The sequence below is a fragment of the Rhodnius prolixus genome, unplaced genomic scaffold (assembly GCF_049639745.1).
Source record: "Rhodnius prolixus isolate KJV_2025 unplaced genomic scaffold, Rpr scaffold_3, whole genome shotgun sequence".
Taxonomy (NCBI): domain Eukaryota; kingdom Metazoa; phylum Arthropoda; class Insecta; order Hemiptera; family Reduviidae; genus Rhodnius; species Rhodnius prolixus.
The window spans coordinates 29313354-29340491 of NW_027411603.1; the positions used below are offsets into that span (position 1 = coordinate 29313354).

Genomic DNA, 27138 nt, shown 5'->3' on the forward strand with positions numbered 1-27138 from the left:
GTGATTTTGCTGTTTTGAGTTCTTGAGTCATTTTGAAGTAATATGCATGTCCTGATACCAAGTATGATACCCGTTTACTTGTATCACATTTTTTATAGTCAGTCTTAATTTTTTAGTCTTAGTAGCGTTATTGCATACTTCACACTATCTTTTATTTTTAATGTTGCAACGAAGTTGACCTGAGGAGCCTGGCAAGCCTTTGTAGATGTAACCAAGAAGTTTTTAGGAAACACCAAAGATCCTTACTACGCAAAATTAGTAGCCACAATGCTTGAAAAATTCAGAATTCTCGGATGCAACATGAGTATTAAGGTGCACTTTCTATTTTCGCATTTGGATGTATTTCCTGAGAATCTGGGAGCGGTGAGCGAGGAACATGGCGAACGCTTCCATCAGGACATCCGGGAGATGGAACGACGGTACCAAGGACGATGGAGTATATCAATGATAGCGGATTACTACTGGACGCTTCAAAGAGAAGACTCTGCAGCAGGTCATAAGAGAATTTCCAAGAAAAGATCACTGGAAGGCAAACGAAAACGTTATTATTGATTAAATAACATTCTAGTGAATCAACATTGTGCATTGCCAAGCAATACAACCAGCATTATAATCAAAACTGTATCAACATTTGAAAAGAAATGTGCATTTTTTGCAATTAACATTGAATTTTTCATTCTCGATTTGTAAAAAAACCTGATGTGGTAGGAGAAAAGGGGGGTTATTTTTGAAAATGGCTGTACTCAATTGTATATAATCACTTTTCAGAAGTAAAACAGCTCTCAAAAAGTTTTGTAGACCTGTGTTATTATTAAGGATTAAATATGTGATCCAAATTCCAAATTTGAAACAAACTGGCTAACTTGGTAGTTAGTGCTGTTTCAGTCAATAGAATCTTTTTTTTTCAGTTTAGTTTCTTTGGGAGTTTCAACGGTAAGAATAACCACTGCTGCCCAAAGTTTATATTTATGGATAATAAATTTACTGGCATTGTATGAACTTGTCGCGTTCTATTTCATATTGCTTTACGTTCTTTGGACGATGTTCTCATTACCTTGTGGACACGAACGTTTTGTTCAGTACCGTTAAGATGGTCGCAAACAATGAAGTATAACCAGCCAAGGAGTCCTGTTCTTAGTTTGGTCAGGAGCCTTTGATTTATGTGCTTACAAATTAAACTAACCCAAACAAGTGTGCCTGAGAGATATTTTTTTTCTATTTTAATATTTTTTTCTCACCAGAGGAGGAACGTAGTGCTACATGAACATTTATTTTATTTTATTTTTATCAACCGCAAATATCCGTTTAAAGGCTCTCTGAATTGGAAAAGTGGCTTTTTTCCAATTGATCTATGTGTGGGTGTGGTTTCCATAGCGACCATAACTTTTAACCATTAGGGAGGTTACTTTCCATATACTCTATTACAACGTTTCCCAAAGTGTGGGTCGCGACCTGGCACCGGGTCGCAGAAAAATTCAGCTGGGTTGTGGCAAAAATTGTAAAAACACAAAAAAATCTATAACATTTTGCTCTAAATTTAATATTTTTCTAAACTTTTTCAAGTACTGCAGGTGGCAACCCTTTACCACCGTTTCCTACCGGACCGTTTAAATTCGGATGCTCTGATTGGCTGATTTCGATTCGTCATTCAGTGCCTTCTGTTGATATTGAAAAGGAAGAAATGCTTAATCTTAGTGAACAAGAAGTTGATAATTTAATTGAAATTTCATGCGACACCGATCTTAAAAAAGTGTTTGATAGCCATATCTCGTACATCCGAATATTGAAAGCTTTAAAAAATTAGCCCACTGCTTTCAAGTCTGTGTCTATACTCGTACAAAATTTAATATAATTTTCAATATTTATCTAATTAGAAATTGTTAATTTTCATTCGGCTTATTTATTTTGTAATGCCCAAGGTTATATAGTTTAAAATAATTTCGTGAGCTTAACTTTTGATGCAAAGGTCATGCCAGTTAGGGATCTAATCTCAGTGGGTTATTTTTATGCTTAAAAATTTACTTTAGCCTCAACTGTATTTGACAGTTTGGTAGTAAGTAAATTTTCAGTCACGTTCTATCAAGATAAACGGAGTAAATATAAACTTTTTAAAGATTTAACTAAATTATTGATTAAAACAGGTGTACGTATTGGCGACCTTTAAAATTATCAGAAACATCTTTGCCTGATCTAATCTTTTTTAAATATGTTTCAAAGAGAGTAATACTTGTATTTTTGCTTCAAGAAATTTAGCCACAAATTTATCACATTTAGGTATTCGTGAATTATACTGAAATAGTATTTTAGAGGAACTCTTCTATGTAAAAAGTACAGAAATAAAATTAAAGAATCCTAGTAGATATTTAAGGGTTGTGTATATTTTGTGCATAGGTTATGTTTTGGAATTGTAAAATTGGAGTTGCATTTTATTTTGCGAGCAGGTGTGCGAAATTACGAAGGACACACTGATTTACCTAGTTTATTTGTACTAGGAAGTTATTGTTAAATTTAGGATTGATGAACGTGTGATTCTAATCGCTTAACAAATAATGTGTAAATAAGTAAAATCTTAAAAAGAAAAATTTAAATAGATGAAGTGCTACATGTTCGTTTATTCTTTCTCTTTTTTTTTGCTCTCTTTGTTTCACTCTAGTGTTTTACAATAGTGGTTTGCTCAATCTGTGTCGTTATACAGTTATTTTGGTCGTTCATACGTTTTTTGTGAACGGCTTTGTGTTTGTATATTTCATTCATACCATTGTACTTCCTCACTCAAGTCAGCAGTGTTGTGAGAGAAGTTAAACTCTACACCAAACTGATTATTTAACCTCTATTGATAGATATAAGTCTGAAACTTGTCAGGGATTAAAACAAAAAATCAAAATTGAATTGCGCTAAGATGAATAGCGCTAAAATTACTCGTTATCTTGAACTCTGACTCCATCTTTATCTTTAATATTTAATAACCTTCCAATTTCCCTACATCTCCAAACCAGATCTAGGGCAAATTGCCCAAATTTCGCCCCTGCGCCTAATTTCGTCCCCCTATTCAAAACAGTCGCCAAGTATTGCACACTAATAACAATTTTAAGAATGCTACTTTGAGGCAGCAGTAATCGTTTGGAAACGTCAACTCGGGGTACGGTTCATGTCCAGCCGAGTTTTGAAGTGTTATATTTTTAGTTATAATAAGTGGTTATTTTTGGTAGTGTTTCAAAACGTATTCCAGTCTTTTAAAGGTTCGTTAAAATATTGATGTTGCTAAGGGTATGTCACATATTGTCTTTATTTTGAAATTCTTCAACGAAACGCCAGTTCATTCATGTGTTGTTTCTGTAGTGGTAGCCATCTTTAAAAATGTAATTGTTCCTAATCCCGCCTTCTTAAAACATTATTTTTATTTCATATTTGAAGAAGTTATAGGAAACAGTTGATTATTTGCTTTCGATTTAGATGGCAAAACGTAAGCAATGGAATCCTAAGGCAATGGTAGAAGCAGTGAGAAAAAAAGAAATGGGATACAAAACGGCAGCAAAGACATTCCTAGTTCCAAGAGCAACGCTGAAGGATGATGCCAAATCCTCATTGGAACCACAGGATATGGTTAATAGAAATCTTGGCCGACCAACAGTTCTGCCCAAAGTCATCGGAGCAAATGCTTGCAGAATACTGTCTCCTGACAATAGAAAAAACTTCTACGCGTTAACTGTCGGAGACTTGCCTCGTAAGGCGTTTCAGTTAGCTAAGAAGAACAATTTGCCTCACCTTTTTTCCTGCAACAAATCAAAAACCGGGTTGAAAATGAGTACGGCTATTTCTCGAACAAAAGACATGCCAGTTTTTTCATAAACAAAAACGATTTGTTTGTGAAATTTGTTCAGAGTTTTGACATTTCATCTTATTTGAGATTTGTGTATCAATATATAGTATTATAAAAAACACAATATTCTTTATTAATCAATATTGTTTTTACTTGTGGCCGAGGGGACGAAATTAAGATCACTTTTTTTAAACAATTAAAAGTGTTCTTTTTTTAATTATATTTTTTGCGTTTTTTGTATGAAGTTTTTTTAACAATATTATTGCAAAACTCAATAACTGAATCTTCAAGGTAACAATAGAAATTTTCTCGAAGTTATTATTATTTCTTATTTTACAATAAAATTCAATATACTTAAGGGGGACGAAATTTGGGCACTTTACCCTACTTTAATTTGTGTTAAATTAATATAAATTTTTATAGTTTTTAGTTTTTAAAACTGCGCAGTTCTCGAAAAAGTACACTAGTGGTGTCCAAAACGTGAAACCCTTAAGGTTTTGTTCTTCTTAGTGTTGGCTCCAGCGAACTATTGCAGTTTGTACTGTATTTCTTTTGCCTATTGCATAATAAAACACAGCATATCCGATTGCAGCGTTTCCATTTCTTTCAAGTTCATAAATAAAGTTACCAAATGAGGAAATATAATTAAAATGACGTAAAAAATCATGACACATCCAAGGATCAGCTGAGAAGATCTATGAGTTTTGCTCCTTTTGTATGGGGGTGTACTTATTGCAGGACTTAGAGCGTGTGTTCTAGCAGGACCTGAGTGGAAGCGAGCGACCCTCCTTGTTTTTAGATCGATAGAAGGGTCGCCCTAGTGGCAGTGACTCAGCCGGTACAACCAGCTAACTCATCCCCGCTGTACGCCCTTCCAAACGACACTCTAGGGTCAGGTTCACTACAGCTCTCCCTTCGCCATTCTATAATTGTCGTTTTGGCCTGCTTATTGCCCACCCACAGAACGCTTCGTTCCCTTTACTTCCCATAGCTAGAGTTTTATTTTAGGATCTTTGAAACAAAACATCTAACTTTTCATGATTTGCTAAATAAATGAGCATCATACATTTCTTTACTCATTTAAATGCAGTTGTTCAAACTTTTCTTTCTACTCCTACATAAATAAGCTTCTATTTTTTGAAACAGAGCTTAAAGTAAAGTCTGCAACACTTTAAGCTTATTTTAAGAGACTTGGAGAATCATATAAAGTATCTAAGAATTGTTAGTTAAAATGGCAGGATTTCATATCGTAACGTGTACTTATGTCCGAATTATAGCTGATCAACTGGCCAGGAATGGAGCTAACACTTCTTTCATCGGCCTGGAGCCTGTCCTGGGGATCACCAAGGGCTCGGTTCGTGCGGCTATCAGAGATTGGATCTGTAGGGAGTACGAGAAGAACTGGGTGATGTGTCCTGGGGTTAAACACAACAAGACTATGATGCCTTGGCTGTGTAAGCAAAGTACCAAAGAGACCTTGTGTTTGGGTAGAAATCAGATTACTCCTGATTACAGGCCTATTGACAGGGCACGGTTGGTTCAGAAAGCATCTGCGCTAAGTGGGGCCTGTTAGCCCGGAACCGTTGTACAGATTGTGTCAGGAAGAGGAGGAGACGTCCTCTAACCTGTTGTTCGATTGCGTTGCCTTTGGATACCTTTGGAACTTGGAGACCTAAGGAGATTGTAGGAGATCAGGAGAGGTTTCGTACACTAGATCCAAAAGGAGGTTGGCTCAATAAGACTCTTGTGGTTGCGGTGCCGTAGGGCGTAGATCCCGTCCCGTTTCTAATTCTAATTCTATGTCCGAATATTGAAAGCTTTAAATAAAACTAGCATACTGGTTTCAAGTCAGTGACAATACAAATGCAATGTCATTTTCGATCTATTTTTAATTAGAAATTGTTAATTTTCATTCGGTTAATTTATTTTGAAATAACTATACAGGGTGTTCAGCATAAGAGTACCGTAACTTCGGGAGGCGATTTTGGGCATCATTCGCAACAAAAAATTCCATATATACTATGGCTCGATTCGGCTCCGTTTTATAGATATTTTTAATTTTATGTTTTTTGAAGGTGTTACTACTTTGTAGCAAAAAGTTTCCTATGTTTCTAAAACTATTAATGCTACAGCAATTTTAATAAGCTCATTAGAAAGAAGGTTAAATTTCCTTTTAAATAAGCTAATTTATATTCCAAAATAATAATATTAAGTATTTTACTTTGTGGCCCAAACATAAGGGATAGCAAGTTTCTAATTTTTTCCAAAAACTTTGACTTCATTTTTCTCAAAAATATTATATATGTAAAAAACGTGCACTATTCATGAAAAACATCTACATACAATCACCTTTCGAAAAGTATACAATGCATTGGGGTTATTTTAAAAATTGGTGCAGAAATCTGTGATTAATTGCAAAAAAGTAGGGCTTAAAACAGCGTCGGCATTATGAGAGGAATTCACCTACCATAAGAATACAACTGATCAGAATCATGAAATCCAGTACGATTTTTTGCAAACGTGTAATTTAATAATTAATTTAATTAAGAACTATATTCAAAAATATATAATTTACAATATAAATAATAAAATAAAATAAAAAGAAGAAAAATGAATATGATGTTAAATGAGTGTTAGGTACCAATTTCGAAAGAAAGGATTTTCGTTTAACGAGTTTAGATCTTGTGTTATTCTTCTGTTAATTGGAAAAATATGCTAAATACGTGAATAAAACACAGTTTTTCTTGAAGTACACAATAAACTTTTGGAATTAACAAGTTGTGAAGAGTTAATGATAAAAGAGAAGGACATGGGACTTAACTTGGTTTGAATGGTGCGATATATCTACAGCAGTTTACTGGGCCATTTTCGAAAGCATTCTAAAGTTGCTTTTGGTGGGTGGAGTCTGGCCAACTCTTCCTGTCGGATCCCTCGAATTATCTAATGGACCGTTAAACTGTGGTGGTTGCGGTATCTTTTTTTTTTTTTTTGTGACTGTTGCTGTTTGCATCCTACCTCTGGCGCACGCGCACAAACCTTTAGTTCCTGTGACAGAGAGAAATTGTAGATAACATATTGTTCTGAGGCATTCCAGAGTATGGGATACCCTGTGAAAATGTAAAGTCAAAAGGTTCTATTCACAAAATTTCTTCCAACTGCTGGGTGGTTACAGGGCTTTTATTTTTTTAGTAATGCGGATGCAGTATAAATTGGACTAAAGATTTGCTATTTCCCCTTTTGCCAAATTTGTAAAAAATAATTTGCGTACAATGTTATTTGCTAATTAGAAGCCTTCAAAGGTGCCTCCTCTGGCTCGCAAGCCAGGTTAGCCAGGAGGTTATCAACTGCTCTCTGTATCTGAGGAGGCACCGTTGAAGGCTCAGTACATGCTGAACAAGTTGCGTAAAGCGCATTATTTGATAAATTAAGGAATAAGTTTGATCCTTTAAATGAAAGATAGTGATCACTTAAATATATGGCAGGAGGTTTCCAATTTTTTTGGTAATTAAACGCATCTCTCCCAAAATTACCAAATAATTATTAAACCTTGTTTGTAACGATGTAAAATTAATTTTTAGCCACTTTGTGTATGCTTGAGAACATCTAAAGCTCTTAACATTTGAATTTTCTTAGAAAAATCACTCGGAAAACGACTTATTTCCCGATAGTAAGAAAAATACTAGCTTTACTGCCTTAGCAATATTTTTAGTAGAAAGTGGATGAAAAAATACATAAAAATGACCAATCGCGTGCTCTTCTTTCTCTTTGATAACAAGTTAAAAAGTTGAAATATGATTAATAAATACCAGATTTTGAAATGGCCTAGCACCTTTAATTTTGAAGATATCGAATAGCGGTTTCCGGTTTCTTTCATAACATTTTATACTCTTTAAAACTGTGTGTATGAAAATGGGGGACAACTTCGAACCCTCACTTTTGGTCGCGCGTCAGCCGCGTATGCGGGCAGGAATCTAAAATCAAGTCGCATATTCTGAAACTAGAGGTGACGGGCAACAAATTTTTCCTCTACCATTTTTTTGCTGTTGAGGTTGGTCCAGGAATGTAATATAATCTATGGAATTTAAGAAAGAGTTGGAGCAAATACAGAGAACAATATGGAACTTACGCACTAAAAATTGACTGCATCCATTATCCCCGAACACTCATATATCCACAAATCTTTCTGCTGAAACTCCTTTCCATCCTAGACTGTCATCCTAATCCACTCTGCCGCGGCATAATCCTTCTACAGATCCTTTTATTCTCTAGAGACACACTTCTCTCAACTAGCTGCAGTTTTTTGCTTCCTTTTCCTCTGCATTCTTATCCTACATATCCTTTTTACAAGCACTTGTTATGAAGGTTCCAATGTTTTGTACATTGATACTTCGTGTATTTATTTTTTTTGTGCATATTTACATTATAATAAAGATTTATCCTGTTATATTCTACAGTATGGAACTTGCGATATATTGTCTCGGCAAGTTATAATCACAAATTAAAGTTATCAGCTCTTGTTTAAAAAGTTGACGGTATCGTATGAACAGGTTATACACGTATACGTAAATATTCCATTTCTAGGATTTTTTCTTACAACAATTTCGATGTAAGAAGTCTTTCATGCAGATAAATAAAATCCTAGATTGTTCTATTTTGATTTCTTAAAATTACTTGCGTTACAAAGAGGAAGATGTACGTATCGGACGGAATAGTACAATAAGTATAAAAAAAATATCGAGTGCCAGAAAGATCGATAAAATTATTATTTGATTTTTTTTTTGCCAAAACTGAATGCAAAATTTGAAAGTAATAACGTTGGCTTAACAAAAATTAAACTGATAAATATTTGAAAAGTCATTCAAGAATTGTTAATTAGTAATAATTAAACAAAAAAATATAATTTTTCTGCAACCATGTAGGAATGTTCTCATTACTCAATTAAAATCAGCTGTGTAATGCCCAACTTCCCTCACTAATGGGGAAAAATTCCCATTAGTGTCACTTTCTCACCAGTGAGTAGAAAAACTTTATTGTGCTTCCTTGATATAAGAAGTTTTGTTATTAACATAAATATTTTCTGTAAAACTTTAATAAGCTTATTTAAATTTATTTTATCCAAATAATTAAAAAACGAATATTAAAAAAATAAAATAAAAATTGAAAAGAATATAGAAATAAAAATAATATTTTAATAAATAATTAGATATTTTTAATTATAACAGTTAAAAAGGTTATAGTGTTACCTTATAGAAATTCAAAATGGATTCTAGTGATTCCTGTTTAGTTTTTTTTTTTTTAGTTAATAACCCTAATGGTTGCAGACAAAAATATAATATTTAACTCGAGTGTAAAGTATTTTCCTCACACTCGGCAATTTGCGCTTCGCTCGCTCGTGCGTGCAAACCCTGCCTTGTGTGAGGAAAGTACTACTTTCCGCACTTGTTAAATAAATATTTATTTATTGATTAAATAATAGGCATTCAAGTTGCAATTGGTTCGGTTGTTATTTATAAACTGGCATTTCGTGATTATTGATTCTTTTGTATCGATGTAGTGTTTTATTGATTCGGAAGTAAAGACCTAGATCGTTCCAACTAAGTTATTTAATGAGTTGGTATTTAAACAAACACTGTAAAGGTTGGCATATGTTAGCGTCAAGATATGACGTCATAAGATAAGCTATTTAGTGAGAATGGACAATGGGTGACTGCCCCTCTTTGTAGAATGAAAAGGGTATCTTATAGAAAGGAAATAGAACCCTTTGGAAGTTAGTAAAATAGACAATAGCTACTTAATTTCATCGCCAGTATATAGTACTGGCTCTACCAAAGGGTACCACGGTCAAGGACTTTGAAAATTCTGTGGCATTTTAATATTAGGGAATCTAAGCTTGCCAAAGCGTTAGAATAAAAGCTTATCTTTTCACAAATCTAAAATTTAGAATTTCTTTTTGTAGTGGGACTATAAACTGAAATGATTTGCCAAAGTTGGTAGTGTAATAAATTTACGAGGGTCGTTTGAAAAGTCCGTGCAAAGTCAGAGAGATAGCACCACTGGCGCGTATCGAGGTTATGTTTAGTTAGTAGCATCTCTTGGAAGAACACTCACCAAGTTTCAGCCAGATCGGTCTATTTCTTTGTGTTTGGCATTCGTTTGAATCGAGGAAGTCGAGAAAAGAATTTCGTGTGTTGATTAAACACTACTTTATGAAAGGCAAAACGCCTGAGGAGACTAAAGAGAAGCTTGATAAACATTATGGTGACTCTGCACCTTCGATTAGAACAGTTTATAAGTGGTTTCAAAATTTTCGGAGTGGCCATATGGGCACAAGTGACGCTGAACGTTCTGGACGCCCTGTTGAGGTTACTACTCCAGAAATCATTGATAAAATCCATGATATGGTGATGGATGACAAAAGAGTGAAGGTGCGTGAGATTGCTAGTGCTGTGGGCATCTCGAATGAACGGGTACATAATATTTTGCATGAACATTTGGACATGACAGAGCTATCCGCAAGATGGGTGCCGCATTGCTCACGCTTGACCAAAAACGAAATCGTGTGAAGTGTTGCAAGGATGGTTTGCAGCTGTTCCAGAAGAATCCGCAGGACTTAAAGCGTCGTTTCGTCACTGTGGATGAAACATGGATACATCACTACACTCCTGAGACCAAAGAACAATCTAAAGAATGGGTTACCAAGGGGGAATCTGTGCCAAAAAAAGGCGAAGACCGTTCTTTCGGCTGGAAAGATTATGGCGACTGTCTTTTGGGATTCGCAAGGAATAATCCTTATCGACTATCTGGAAAAGGGTAAAACTATTACAGGTGCATATTATTCATCGTTATTGGACCGTTTGAAAACCGAGCTGCAAGAAAAACGCCCACGATTGGCCCACAAAAAAGTTCTTTTCCATCACGACAACGCACCAGCTCACACCTCAGCAGTTATGGTCGCAAAATTAATGGAAATAGGGTTCCAACTCGTTTCACATCCCCCCTATTCTCCAGACTTGGCTCCCTCGGACTACTATTTGTTCCCCAATATGAAGAAATGGCTGGCGGGAAAAAGATTTTATTCAAACGAGGAGGTGATTGCAGAAACGAATGGCTATTTTTCAGACTTGGACAAATCCTATTATTCGGAAGGGATCAACAAACTATAGCAGCGTTGGACGAAGTGTATAAGCCTAAAAGGAGACTATGTTGAAAAATAAAAAAGGTTTACCCCAAAAAATTAAGTAGTTTTTATTTTTGCTCGGACTTTTCAAACGACCCCCGTACTACAATTTCTCTATTATTAAATTTTAGAACTTCGGCAAAGTGAAATATGGGTAATTGTTTATGACAATGTAAAGAAAAAGTCAAAATATCCAAATCCGGACAGACTTATTCAGTGGTGACTTAGAATTTTACTTACAAAACATCATAACTTGACTGATTGACGAACGACGGAAATTTAGGAATGCCGGAAGATTGACCCAGAAGCTATGTTTTATGTCCTTCCGGTAATACCTTTTTTTAAGTGCGACCAGCGGCAACAGCTTGCTAGCAGCTGTAGTTTCTAACGTATATCCTTTTTGATTGTCATTTCTTCCCTATTTTACTTAAAAGACCAAAAAACTGTCCTAAACTGTGATATGATTCGCTAATTGATACGCGAAGTCCACCAACAATGCAATATAATAACTATTTTTTATTTAAGGAACAATATCATTGTTGCTCGGAGGCTTTTTGGTATCCTGCCGTATTCTGGAAAGTGTCCTCTGCATTGTCTTTCACTGGTCAGTGAGTTTGAAGCTCCTAGTCAGTGAATCCAACTCGGTATAATCGCTGTGCTTAATTCTTTCCTTATTATGTAACACGATAGACCCTCCGCTGTTAACTAACTGTGGTGTTAAGTAAATATTTCATTCTGTTACAGCTATTATATATTTACTAATATACGAATAACGTTCAGTTAATATTTCTTTACAGCACTTTCCTTACCATAGCACAGGAAATCACTAAATTTCCGATTTCACAAACACAAATACAGAAAAAGAAAGAAATAGAAATGATTTACTTAACAAAGACAGAATATAGGCTAAATTTGCAAATAGATACCAACTACCTCAATAACATAATTGCCAACTTATTACAAAACACGTAAAAAAAAAACATCTTTATTACAGTTGGCAACAATGATCTGTTCGCGAACCAGAACATTTAAAAACCTACCTCACTCAGTACCTTAACAGTCAGAACAGAAGATATACGATTTGTTATTTGATTATTCGATATTAAAAACGTATAAAATATTATAATTGTCAACATGTACAAGGTAAATAGTGTGTGTAAACTGTTTTTTTTATATCGAGTAATGTGTAGCAAACCGTGTTAGTCTCTCTACACTGATTGTGTAAAAATGTCTTTTTGGGATTTCATTTATTTTTAATATTTTCCTTTTAATATTAAAATTAGCCTCCAATGATTTATAGTTTCAAAGCTTTTAAGAAAAAGGCAAAAACATAACTAACAAGTTGTAGAAGTTACGTCATTTGAAATAATTACTTTGAGAGAAAGTGCTTTTGCAATACTGTGTCTAAAATATACTTAACCTGGGTGCATAAAACTTTACTTACAAACTTTTACATGGAGAGTGGTTGTGTATGGTTAGTGTACTAGAGCGACCTCTCCTAGTTCTTGTAAAACTTTAATTAGATTCTAAATTAAACTTCTATAGCGGTATCAATGTCTGCACTGGGCAACTTTATATTGATTGTTAGTCGCTACTTAATTAATGTAACATCAATCTCTTCAATCAAGCTCGTTTGTGGATCAGTTGCAAACACAGTGTTATCATCATCTCCGTTGCATTCTAATTGTATGCTTTAATTACTTCGGAATATCAACAAAATTTTCTTAGTGCGAGATCTGGGTTTCCAGGCGTCAGCCTCCTCTCTTTATTTCTTTGGTTCAGGCTGACCCTTAGATTAGATTAGATTAGACTAGGGCGGTCTCAAGGCCTACGCCACTGCGACCCCTTTGGATCTATTGTGGCTACCCCACTCTAGACCCGTCCGTTTAATCAGACTCCCTAATTCTGGAGAGTGACTCTTGAGTAAAGCTCACAGGCCTTGGTTTTTCCTCCCCGAGAAGTAATATCCTTAGCCACACGAGCCCCTCACACTGACACAACACGTGCAGTACCGTTTCCTCCTCTTCCTGACAGAACCTACAGAGGCTAGCCATCTGCCAGGCCCATGCGATGCATGTGTTTTCTGAGCTTGCAGTGGCCAGTTAATAGGCCTACAATCATCCTTATAGCCCCACGGCCTTGACGGATTAATTCTGCAGTCAGCCTCGGCGAATAGCCTTTAATAAACTTCTTCGCCTGTCTCTGCCCAGTAGTGGCAAGCCACCACTCCTGAGATCTATTCTGCACCCATAAGTTAATGGTCGCAGTCTTAACACACGGAACCCCAAAACAGGGCTCCGGGCCAACGAAGTGTCCCGCAGAGCCTTCCCGGGCCAATAAATCTGTCGCTTCGTTTCCCTTAAGTCCTGAATGACCAGGTACCAAGACCAGAAAGAACTTATTATGGTCACTAATTACCTTCAGGGCACCCAGTCAGTCCCAAACCAGCCTTGAGTTGACCTGGTAGGAACTAATAGCTCGTAGAGCAGCCTGACTATCCGAGAAAATTACGACCTTAGAGTTAATAATTCCTCGCCCTTTAATCTCGGTAGCGCAGAACCTAATTGCGGCTAGCTCAGCCTGAAAAACTGTAGCTAGTTTGCCTAGACTAACCGAAAACCCACATTTCGGCTTCACCCCGTACACTCCCGCTCCCACACCCTCCTCCATCTTGGAGCCATCCGTGTACCACATTGAATCTCCCACCACTGGGGGTCCACGGTTCCAAGTCTCCCGGTCTCCAATACAGACTTTGAAAGGCTTGTCGAAGTTATATTTGGGAGTCATAGAATCCGAAGGCAGGCCCAAAATAGGATCGGCCTCCAGCTCCTCATACAACTCTTGATATGCTCCTCCATGCCTGACGGTAATAGGATCTTGTCCTTCCATACAGACTCCATTTTTCTTGAAACAAATCTCATCTCTTTTATCTCAAGTGACTGTTGTTTAATGCCCATTTAAGTATCAAGAGAAACGTCAGCTTACACCATTTTGCACTCCTCTCCAGAGGTTAGGAAATCTGACTTCATTGAACCTCCACACGTCAGCTGCAGTTCTTCTTCTTCTTTCCTAACTGAAGTTTTATTTACATTTGTATGTAAATAATATGAATAAAGATCTACGAATCTATTCTATCTTAACCTCCATCTCAAAAACCTCTGCACTCTAAACCTCAGCGGAATAAGGCTGACCATCTTCTCTCCTCAACCCGGAAAGCACTCATAATCCTGGGCAACTTCCTTACTTTCGATTATCAAAGCTAATTACCATATTAACCTTACAATATTTATATAAATTTAACATCCTTTTGTAACACCTAAAATGTTACGTCTGAAATAGAAATAGTAATGTTTTAAGCTATTAACGTTCACCAATGTTTTTAATACTCGTCTTTCTCTTGCTTCAATTTTCAAGATTTTAATTTATAAAATTCTTCCAAACTCCGAACATTTTAGTCATATTTATTACTTACCAAACAAGTAAACATAATCATTATTTTTTAAATAAGCCTACTCTAACCCCTTCCCAAAAACTGGCTCAAAACGAATATTTTCAAGTGAAAGCTATTTATGTGTGTGTTTGATGTAAACACTAAGTTTTCAGGAAAAATCTAGGATGCATTTGCGAGAAAAATCACGAAGAAATGAATATTTTGTTAATGGAGAAAATTCCGATTGAGTTGTTGAGGAATCCGTTATCCTTTTTTTGCATTTTAGAGTTGCTGTTGAGACTATTCGTAAATTAAAACACAAAATACTCACACTTATAGAAAGATCAATTTTTAAATGTTGCAAAGAGTAGGAGAACAGCATGTAATGCTTTTGAAAGATGCTAAACATTTTCCTCGCTACTTCAAAGCAGCCGCTGCGTTTGTAGTTTGGTCTAAAAATGGAAAGATAAATAGGAGCTCAGCATTTATGATGTCAAGAGGATGCTAGAAAGTTTACGACAAGAATTTATGGAGGAAGTGGTTTGACCTTTTTACGCCGTAGTCGAGGTGGCAGGGAGGTCAATGATGGGGACGTAAAAAGGCCCTAGTCTTCTGAGAAGGGCTAAATATTTTATAACTTCTGTTATAACTAATCTATCACTTAAAGTTGGAGTCTCTGAATTTTTTAGCTTAAGGGGGCCCCATTGACTCTTCCACCAAGTTCCAAGGGCCAAGACCTAGCAAGCTCATTATATCTAGGTTTTGTTAGAACGAGCATATTTTCAAATTGGGGCTAGCCGGCGAATGAGACATCTATGACGCTGTATCTATGATATCTATATTTAAAAATATTTAAATTCATCATTGCTGAAATTTTATAAAAGACTTCCATTCATTCTGTTTAATCAGTTCCGTAAATTTGCTCGCGTTTTTTTAAAATTTTTATTTTTCGGTACTACTTACCTTTGTGAAAAACATTCTGCAAAATGAAATGCACAAAAATTGTTAACTGTTCCAAATTAACTTATGGCCGTTTCAAGTTGCAGCTGATAATTTCCTGCAGTAATAGGATGAAAAATTAATCCCAGTTTCAGTCATTATAAACTTTATTATGCCGAGCTTTCGACCTTAGGGACTAGGTCATCTTCAGGGCTAATTTACAATATACGGTTTTTGCATCATTAGAGGGATGGTGTGTCTTCTGTCTTGTCTGTTCATGGACTGAATGTGATCGGTCTTTCAGATAGATCAGACCGATCACATTCAGTCCATGAACAGACAAGACAGAAGACACACCAACCCTTCCTGTAGTAAATTTGAGCTAAAACTGAAAACAATTATCTTAGCTAGGTTATTTATTGGACAACACAAGGCTGAAATGCCGGATCAGAGAAGATCTAGCTGATTCCAGAAGTGGGCAGTGGAACATGAGATGGTCGACTGTCAGCTGTTGATTTCCAGTTGTGTCACAGAGACAAATAGCGGAGTCCAAGTTACTAAAACGGGCCCAAATACTCTTTAAACTTCCCATGGCAAGTCAGTGGACCTTTGTTCTTTTCAGTGAAATTCTCGAAATGTTCATCCCATTCATATAAGCTGCGTTCTTCTCAAGTTTTGTGAAGATATGAAAGAGGGTATTTGCTGTATCCTTTCTTCTAGAGCAGTACGTTTGGCCGCAGATTTCGCCAGGGTATCCGACTGTTCAATCTTCCTCTTGTTCCTATGTGTGCTCTTGACCAATTGAAGTAAATATAATAAATTATTCAATAGCTCACAAATCCTGAGCTATGTTAGAGTTTGCTTTTTCTGACTAAGCAGGATATCTAGAGAAATCCTACTACTGACTGTGAACAAGTAAATCTCTTTAAATATTACTTCTCTCTTCTAACCAAATCAAAGCCTCCAAAATCGCAAGCATTTCCGTCTGATATTGTGTGTTTGTTTCTATTATAATACAAAAACGAAAATTGCAGAAAGATTTGATTTTTAGCATAGATAGGCAATAAAAGACGCCATTAAAAGTTAAAGTTGTAAAATTAAAATAAAAAGTTACTTAGGGTCTTTTTAAAAAAGATTTTTCAAAAACATCTCCATCTCGAATTGGGAGAAGGGCTGTAGTTAGACTTTTTGCAAAAGTAATTATTATTAATTTTACTGCCTTCTCAAGTAAATAATCTTACTAACAATCCATTGTGGGACCTACAACTCTAAATTTAACTTCTAATTTATCGGTGGATAGAATTTTGGATAGATGCGCTCAGCTGTTCCGATTTGTACAAGTTCGTAGATCCAGATTAAGGCTAGTGAAGGCTATATAGAGTTTCTTTGTATTCTAAAGAATCAATTTGGATCGCTTATTGAGTAGTCTTTCGATGATTTGTTAACATATTTTTAAGTTGTTTGTGCCTGGAATGAGGGTTCCAGTTGAGACAGTCTTGTCGAATTCCATTTGCTGGAGATTTAAAAATATATTTCAGAGAAAGTGAAGGTTTTGAACTGAAATCTGTTCGTATTGTCCTCTATTTACCATTTGCGAGGCCATGGCTCGAAGATTCATTATTCTATCTCAAGATTCCACTTACAGGACTGACTTTTCAAATGGCGTATCAAAACTAACGTTACGAAATCAAAATTTACTCTTAGACGGAAAATCCTACCTCCCATCATCTTAAACCAAACTCCTATACCAACTGTGGACAATGTACGCTACCTTGGACTGTACCTAGACAAACGGTTGACATGGAATCCCCATACTAGACTGAAAAGACAAGAAACTAACCAATGCTACAAAACTTCTCGCCAGACTACTTGACAAACGTTCGAAACTTAACCTACATAACAAGAGACATCTACTGTTACTGCGACCTATTTGGTCAAAAGCATCGAAGTATGGGGATCGACTAAGCGTTCCAACTCATTACGCCTCCAGACATTACAGTCAAAAATACTTCGAAAACTACTTAACGCTCTGTTCTACGAGGGTCGTTTGAAAAGTCCGTGCAAAGTCAGAGAGATAGCACTACTGGCGCGTATCGAGGTTATGTTTAGTAAGTAGTTCTCTTGAAGAACACACACCAAGTTTCAGCCAGATCGGTCTATTTCTTTGTGTTTGGCATTCGTTTGAATCGAGTAAGTCGAGTGATTTTCTCACGCTTGACGAAAAACGAAATCGTGTGAAGTGTTGCAAGGACGGTTTGCAGCTGTTCCAGAAGAATCCGCATGACTTTAAGCGTCGTTTCGTCACTGTGGATGAAACATGGATACATCACTACACTCCTGAGACCAAAGAACAATCTAAACAATGGGTTACCAAGGGGGAATCTGCGCCAAAAAAGGCGAAGACCGTTCCTTCGGCCGGAAAGATTATGGCGACTGTCTTTTGGGATTCCCAAGGAATAATCCTCATCGACTATCTGGAAAAGGGTAAAACTATTACAGGTGCATATTATTCATCGTTATTGGACCGTTTGAAAACCGAGCTGCAAGAAAAACGCCCACGATTGGCCCACATAATAGTCCTTTTCCATCACGACAACGCACCAGCTCACACCTCAGCAGTTGTGGTCGCAGAATTAATGGAAATAGGGTTCCAACTCGTTTCACATCCCCCCTATTCTCCAGACTTGGCTCCCTCGGACTACTATTTGTTCCCCAATATGAAGAAATGGCTGGCGGGAAAAAGATTTTATTCAAACGAGGAGGTGATTGCAGAAACGAATGGCTATTTTTCAGACTTGGGTAAATCCTATTATTCGGAAGGGATCAACAAACTAGAGCAGCGTTGGACGAAGTGTATAAGCCTATAAGGAGACTATGTTGAAAAATAAAAAAGGTTTACCCCAAAAAATTAAGTAGTTTTTATTTTTGCACAGACTTTTCAAACGACCCTCGTATGTATCTAACCTCACTTTCCATAATGACCTCAAAATTCCTTTTATTAAAGATCTTGCTAACCCTCGTTTCTTCAAATTGCATTCCTCTACCGCTGCTCATCCTAACACTCTCATAGAACACCTATCTTCCTCCACATTACCAGGTAATCCTCTAAGGAGATTGAAGAGAAGATGGCCTCGTGATCTACTCTTATGGTGAGAGCAGTATAGCAAGAGCACGTTACTGGAGTGACACAACTAGGTGCCTTCTCCACTCATGATTTTCTTTTATTTTTTGTTATCAGGTACCATATTTGCTTGTTGCAACAACCGTTGCAGTATTAAATTCAAATTAAAGATTAAAAAAAAAAAAAAGATTCGGGAATTGCTATCCAATCCATTCAGTCTCATCTTCCTTTAAATTTAAATTCAATTAGATTATCAAATTTGTTCACGTTAATAAGGTAGCCAAAATATCTCACCAGAGGTTGTTTTGAGATTAGAAATAGGAAATGGGAAAAAGACATTAACAAAAATAAGAATAAAAAACCAGAGAGTTATTTGGATTGAGAGTCGCCACATTACCGAACAGATATGCTTTATTAGGCTAGTCATATTCGCGACTGCCGACCAATCTCTTATCTCAGCATGATTTATTCATATCTCCTCGCAGCCTCCTCGCCAGCAAGCGCTAGATTCTATCTCTTTTACTCTCCGTTTTTTTTTTTTTTGCAATCCCCACTTCCTATACTGATTTTATTCTTTGCTCGTTTTATACTTTTCACCTACAATAGCTGAATAAATAAGAAATATAGCTTATTGCCAACAATGTTTTCAATATATTCAACGTCCTTGAAATTATAGTACAACGAGAAACAAATGTACACTAAAATGTTACTTTCGGCTTTGCAGGAATAATAAACCTGTTCTTTTTCTTACAAAAATTAGCAAGAGAAGATATTGCAACCGCTTTCGTTTTAAAATCGATGTGTCTCCGTTTTGAGGACCTTGAATAGCAAAAAGTGATTTTTTATTTATTTATTTTTTTTACAGATTAGTAGGGGAGAGGGGGGCACCTTTGAACAGTTTTAATTTCTCGCCAAATATTTAAAACATTTAAGATTGGTAATTCTCTCCATATGTTGTGGTAGACCTGTTGTGTAATTGGCAGAGTTTCCCTTCGTTTTCATGGTTTGTAAAGTCAGAATTGAGGAATGTTATATTTTGTAAGGTGGAAGTAAAAGTTTTGTTGCAGCTTCGGAAGTGTATTGTGAAGATTGTAGTGGTCTAGGTGTATGTATTGTTAGTCCATATTATTTGGAATTCTTATTTTTAAACCTAGTATTTACAAAAGTCTATTTGCTCGCAAAAATTATTGGATATTATATTTCCTTTATGTAAGGAGAAGGGAGATGTTAAACTGTGCCCTACCGGCCTGCAAGTTTGTGACTTTTTTTTTTTGTTTAGTCGCAGAGAAGTCCGAACCTACATTAAGAAGCGCAACAAACCGAATATTTTGTTCAAACTTCCTAAACCCATCACTTCGGGTACAACATCCCCGAACTGAGTCATTCTTGATTTTTGAACTAGATTTCAGTGGTCTAAAAGAGAAAGTAATGTAGTAGTCGAGAGAAATAACTGATAGAAGGTAGATTCAGAGTAAAGTAATATCATCTCTTTCTATTTTATATTGTGTTCAAAGCTACCCCACCAGTGGGGCAGATATTAACATTTTGCACAAAATTTTTAAATTAAAAAAATATAGATATGTATGTAAAGTACCAACTGTTTATTGATATGGTTCTGGTAAGAAGACTTGAAAGTTGTAGAAAACAAAATAAAAAGGTTCAATAATACGATTCTGTGCACTCTGTAACAGAAAATGTAAATTCTGTTCAAATCTGCCCCTCTCCCCTACATGTGTTCTGTAGTAGAACTCAAAATCAAAAGTAGTAGTAAAGTACAAATTCAAAATTTCGAATTATACTCTCGGTAATAAGTTAAAAAAAAATATGTATATATTTTCGAAAGTAGTCATCTTGATGTTTATATTTTTGATGCACTTTAATAAAACAAAAAAAATCACATTACGGTAGCCAATACACTTTAGGTAAAAAAATCTAAAATTCATGCTAAAGTTCTTCGTTGCGTGATCGATGTTGTGCCGTAAGTTATCTTTACCTTATTTATAACTAATGAAATCTATGATTTGTCGGTCGATAGAAAAAAATTAGCTTGTTGGTAGATTTATAGAAGTAATTTTAGATAAGTTGTAGTGGTTATGCAATCGACAAAAAAAGATCTATTAAAATATTTTCCCCTTACTGAATTGGATTTTGGAAATTCTGACTCACAATTTTGTGGTAGTCAAAACCATGGCAACAACGGCTTTGGTTTAAAAAATTAATAACAATAAAATACTTTGCGTTACGTATGGCCGCTATCAGTATAATCTACGTACAATTTGGAAATTTTGTTTTTTAATTGATTTAGGTAATTAGGAGAATGCAACAACCAATCAGAGAAAGAGAGAGTGCTCCGAAAAACCATTTATGGAGACTGGTAACCTTCAATAATGTTTCTATTCATGCAATATGCTGTGTGCACTCAGCTATTTTGGCACTTGATTCTTGCTGAACAAAGCGCGGTTTATTTCTTGAAGAATCATTGCTAAATTTTTATATTATGAATAATCGAATTTTTATTTATGAAAGTGAAAAGAAAAAATTTCTAAAAGAAAATTTTGACTATAATTTCACTCTGAACAGAGTCAATTTAAACTCAAACTCAACCACCAATCGATTTAAACTATTATAATGGCTTCAACCAGGTGCTTATCACAGTGACATGGCAGCGTCGTCAAAGTATTTCCACTAATCACATCAGCTGATAGTAATATGTTATTACGCTGATCCCTGGGGTAGGGGGTATAAGATTGTCATGGAGAAGCTAACGGGTTTTATGAAGCAGCCAGTTTTGGATGCTCGGACCGTTGATGAGATTGTGAGAACGCTGTTTCCCTCCCATCCGCCAAGGCCAGCTAGGCTTTGGGGCGAAATAAAGACCCCCGTTCTGTTTACGGAGGAAGAGTTGGAGGGTGTAGTACGTACCCTAAAAACCAGAAAGGCCCCTGGCCCGGATGGCATTGCCAACGAGATATTGAAGAAAGTTGCTCAGCAGCATCCTGACTTAGTATTGGGAATGTATAACGCATGCCTAAAAGCTGGAATTTTTTGTGACAGATGGAAAGTGGCGCGGCTAGTATTGATCGATAAAGGGAAAGGGGGATCACTCCCCACATCCTTCCGCCCACTTTGCATGCTTGATACTGCTGGGAAGCTGTACGAAAAGCTCCTTAGAGGAAGACTCATTGAATATGTGCAAGCGGCAGGAGATCTGTCACCGAGGCAGTATGGCTTCAGGGCTGGCCGATCGACCCTAGACGCGATAAAGGAAGTTGTGAGAGCCGTGGAAAGATCGGAGGATCACTTTCAGTGGCTGCAAAGGATAGTGCTGCTAGTCACACTTGATGTTAAAAATGCGTTCAATTCGCTGAGATGGGTAGATGCGATGCGCGCGTTGGAAGAGGACTTCAAGATCCCTACATATCTGCAGCGGATCTTAGGTGATTATTTCAGTAACCGAGTTGTGGTATATCGGACGGAGGAAGGGGTTAGATCCGTGAATGTTACGGTCGGAGTAGCGCAAGGCTCGATTCTAGGACCTGACCTCGGGAACATAACGTACGACGGGTTACTTCGGCTAATATTACCGGAGGAAACGCTGTTGATAGGATACGCGGATGATGTAGCAGCTCTAATTTCGGCGCGGGACCTCAATGTAGCCCAGCTGAAGTTAAACCAGGTTATGCGCAGGGTAAATTGGTGGATGGCGGCACACGGATTGTCATTGGCACTGGCGAAGACAGAGGTCGTAATGCTCACCAGGAGACGGATTGAGACGGGCCTCCCATTCAAGGTGGGTACAGAGACGATTGTCTCACAGGACGCTGTCCAGTATTTAGGAGTAACCTTAGATGCCAAGTTAACTTTCGCAAGCAATTACAGAAGGCCGCCGATAAGGCATCAAAATATGTCGGAAAGTTAAGTAGGTTACTGTCTAACGTAGGGGGCCCGAGGGCTCATAACCCGTACGGTGCTAATGGGAGTAGCGCACTCCTTACTGCTATACGGGGCTGAGATCTGGGCGGACGCGCTCCAGAAGGAGGTATACAGAAAGAGACTGGCGCGGGTACAGAGGGTTGGCGCGTTACGGATTGCCTCCGCTTACAGAACAGTTTCTGAACCGGCCATTTTGGTGATCGCGGGAGTTATTCCCGTGGCGCTACTGGCCGGTGAGAGGAAACGGCTCTTTGAAAGAAGGTGGGAGGCCGATAGTGCAGCAGCCTACAGAGAAAAGCGGGAACGCACAATGGCTGCGTGGCAAGATGCGTGGACTGGGGAAACTCGTGGCAGATGGACGGCAGTTCTGCTCCCAGATGTCAGAAGTTGGGTTGGTAGAGGTTTTGGTGAGGTAGATTACTACCTCACCCAGCTCCTCAGTGGCCATGGTTACTTCCGGGAGTTTCTCCGGAAGATAGGGAAGCGGTCGGTGGGAAAATCACACATTCTTTGAGTGCGAAAGATGGGGTCGTATCAGAAGAGATTTGGAAGAAAGAGTGGGTCAATGGGTTCCTGAGCGCTTCCAAAGCATAATGCTCTCTGGCAGGGCGCAGTGGAATGCTGTGGCGATGTTTACAAGGGCAGTTCTAACCCTTAAAAGAAGAGACATGGATGGAGAGGAGGATAACCCCTAGTGGGTAAGGAACAGGAGCCTAGCCTGAAGTAGTGCTGCACAAGCGAATCCAGGCTAGGCCTGGTAGTAGGGGGGTGTTTTAGCCGGTAGGCCGCGAGGGAGTCCGGCACAATGTGCGTAAGATGCATTTCACCCCTCTTTAAAAAAAAAAAAAAAAAAAAAACCTACATGTGCTGTCATTTTTAATCACTAAAAATTTTATCATAAATGTTTTAATTACCTTTAAAAAAAATAAATAAAAATAAATATTTTTCATTTTGAATATAATCGATTTGTTAAACATTCAATTAGTAATTTATTTATATTATTTGCTCCATTCAATTAGAATGACCGTGAAATTATCCAACTAAATATCATTCAGGCAATAATTTTTCTTCGATAATTTTGCGTGTTTTTATTAACTTGTTATTCCATCAGATAATCGCAAAATGAAATTCATGAATTTATCAGGAAACAAGTCAGCTGTTTAATTTATACAGATTTACGGGGAAAATTATGATCATTCCGTGATATTACTTTCGAAATATTTCAATAATACTTCAACTTTTGTGCAAAAAATAAAAATAAATAATAATAAAAATAAAATATAAACATTGTATATAAAATTCAAATCTGTCTTAGTCGAGTAAAATAGCTCTACTGCTAGCTACAGTTTTTCGCCTGCTAATAACAAAAATAGGATTACCAGGAGCTCATACATTTCACTGCCGAGTGCTGAAAATATGGGCACATACCTCCTTTTGTCAAACTGGAGAGAACTTTGTCCTATTCTGTGGAAAAGTTGTCTCTGTGTTAAAAAAAATGGTTCTGCTTCTGAACTCCGTGTCCCTAAAAAAATAAATATTATTTTAGCATATTTAGCGCAGTTGAAATATAAACACCAACAAACAAAAAGTCATACTAAATTTTGTTACAAATATCCTCAGATTATTTAGAAATATCTAAGTTTGAGGAAAATAGTTACAATTATTCTATATAAAGATAATGTTTATAAGCTGTATTGATCTAAAATAGTGACCTAAAGAAATCACGAACATAAACTGTAGCAATGTGATGCTGATACGATGTATGAAAACGAACGACCTTGATCCGTCCTTCGCATTTATATACTTTATATACGCAGTTATAGTGAGTGAATATGTAGGACGGTCTGGTTCATATATTGCCTTGTTTATAAACATTATCGGATATTATCTCTTGAGAATGTTGTTAGTGAAATGTGTTGTCTATTATATAATGTAGCCACCTAATAACATGCCAGCCATCTTTTATGCCTCAACTATTTATTCATTTTTTGTTTTGTTATTCTTTTCTCTTCATTTTATCTTATATGTATTTGGTTTCCTCAAATTTTTGCTGTAATGCTCAATTCTTGAATTTAAGTTAAATTTAAAATAAATAAGCGTATTAAGCATGGATAGAAAAAGTCACGTGAAATCTTTTGTTTTATTTGCAATTATTAAACAATCGATCGTCAATTCATCATGAAAACATACGATAATTCTTGGGCATGAACAGCCTCAAATGGTCCACAATTTAGGCCTTGGGCACACAGAAAGCGGTCTGCTATAAAACTATAAAAACTATACTTGTGCTGAACTATAAAAATAGCACTTGTTTGAAATATTTCCTAACATTTTCTCAAACATTTCAGTGAGATCAGAAGTAAATGTTTAAAAGGCAATTTGTAACCTTTGACTTCTTTATTTTAAGACAATCTACTTCAAAAATTGACTACTGGTCCATCTAAAAGATGTTTTCAATGAATTAAACAACTTGATAAACTAACACTGTTGAGTGCTCGTGAACACGTTTTCTTGTAAAACAAATGTAATTTCTCATACGAAGATAAAAGGAATCCTGGAAAATGATATACCGTTTGAAAGCCCACTAGACAAGGAAACTTTTATAAAAAGTGCCAGCACCTAGGTCTGATAATGATCACATAAGGGCCGAATGAGTTTTCCTAAAAATTTCGATTACTTTTATTTTCCCAGCTTCCGGAGGAAGATTGAGGCTGTTTGGAGAATAACTTATGCTTCGAAATGGTGTCAATTTTTAGAAAATTTATGTCTGTCTTTCTAACCGTGTCATCAGAATCGAATTCGGACTAAAACTTTCTGAGTAATAACATTTTTATTGGAGAAAAGTAATGATTTAAAAAAAAAAATACATTAAAGTGACGCCACTCAAGAACAGTGGAAAATATGAAGTTGGCCAATACGTCTTTAAAGTCCACTTCAGAAGTACTACACACAGTAGGCCTATGGACATTACTTACTGGTTCACCCTACATAATCTAAGGACAAGGTTCGTTTTGACAAACTATATTGGTGCAGCCATATTCTAGCAGGAAAAATGAAGTACAAAAAAATAAAATTGTGCTTGAACTCAAAACTCTTTTTACAAAGAGATAATAATTAAGCCTCCACAATACTGTCCATTCCAACAAAACTTCTCTCTATTTCATCATTAATATTCAAGACTTGTACTTCTTGAAGGAAGTTGTGACCAAACCCAGCGCAAGGTTGCTCGTTCACATTTCCTTCCATTTAAAGAGCGAAAGAGCGTAAGTATTTTTTTAAATAACAATACAAATTCATATTCTTACTTGTGTTGACATTTGTTTGAGAACCTCGTAACTAAATAAACTGACTTACTCTTCTGGGTTTACAATATTCAACTTTTTTAAAGATTACCTTCAGTAATAGGGCAAATGCAACTAAGTCATTGCGGATTTTGTCAGTAGATGGTTTTAGCACATTCTTTTGTTTTATTTACGTGATCAAAGCATCTAAGCTGGATTGTTTTCTTGTTGTTTGGACTTACGCCTTTAATTTAGTAAAAAAATGGAAGAACAATTTCAGACATATTTTATTATATTATTTCCGAAAAGGCAAGAGCGCATCGCAAGCACACAAGAAGTTATGTGCCGTATAAGGGCATGAAGCCTTGGTAGAAAGGCAGTGTCAAAATTGGTTTGCCTAATTTCTTTCTGGTGATTTTTCACTGAAAAATGCGCAACGATCTGGCTGTCCAGTTGAAGAAGATGACGCCCATATCAAGACTATTTTCGATTCAGATCGTCATAGCACAACTCGTGAGATTGCAGAGAAGCTCAATGTATCGCGTACATGCATTAAAAAAAAAAATTAAACCCACTTGGCTACGTCAAGAAACACGATTTATGGATCCATCATAAGCTTGAGGAAATTCATTTGACGCAACGCATTAGCGTTTGCGATTCGCTTCTGAAATACAACGAAATTGATCCATTTCTGAATTGACTGATAACTGGCGACGAAAAGTGGATAGTTTACAACAAGGTTAATAAGAAAAGATAGTGCATGAGGCAAAATGAACCAGCCCAGACGTCACCAAAAGCTGAGATACACAAGAAAAAAAAAATTCTGCTGTCAGTTTGTTGGGGTTATAAAGGAATTCTGCACTTTTGAACTTTTACCAAGAAACCAAACGATTAATTCAAGCGTCTACATTGAACAACTCGCCAAACTGAGCGATGAACTTCAAGAAAAGCGGCCAGAATTGGCAAACCGTAAGGGTGTTGTTTTCCAGCATGATAACGCAAAGCCCCACACATCTTTGGTCACTCACCAAAAAATTATTAGAACTAGGTTGGGATGTGTTGTCACATCCACCATATAGACCAGACCTTGCGCCTTCAGATTATCGTTTATTTCGTTCCATGCAGATCTTCTTAAATCATAAAATTTTTTAATGGCGCTGATGATGTAAAATCACAATTAATTCGTTTTTTGCTGGCAAAAATCAGTCGTTTTATGAACGTGGAATTATGACACTGCCTGAAAGATTGCAAAAGGTCATCGACAAAAATGAAAAATGCCTAATTGATTCGAGCGCCCAATGATTTGATGTTCTATCAAAAAAAAAATTGAGCCTTTTTTCTTGGATAAGTACCAATTTTGGATCTGTACGGTGGACAAAGACCGTTTTGACATTGCAATTCCATGGATATAACAACCACAATGTTATTTATCGTTTT

General features: G+C 36.5%; 1 protein-coding gene and 1 long non-coding RNA gene across 6 annotated transcripts in view; one reads left to right on the forward strand and one right to left on the reverse strand.

Moving 5' to 3' along the window:
* The window catches only part of LOC141452295 (uncharacterized), a 592044-nt gene that overhangs the window by 45355 nt on the left and 519551 nt on the right, over window positions 1-27138 (forward strand). The gene's annotated exons all lie outside the window — the stretch shown is intronic.
* On the reverse strand, window positions 15301-25856 carry LOC141452415 (uncharacterized). The gene is made up of 3 exons (XR_012457406.1): window positions 25726-25856; window positions 23335-23942; window positions 15301-16371 (listed from the first exon to the last, which is right to left on the reverse strand). It is a non-coding gene; the product is annotated as an uncharacterized lncRNA (long non-coding RNA).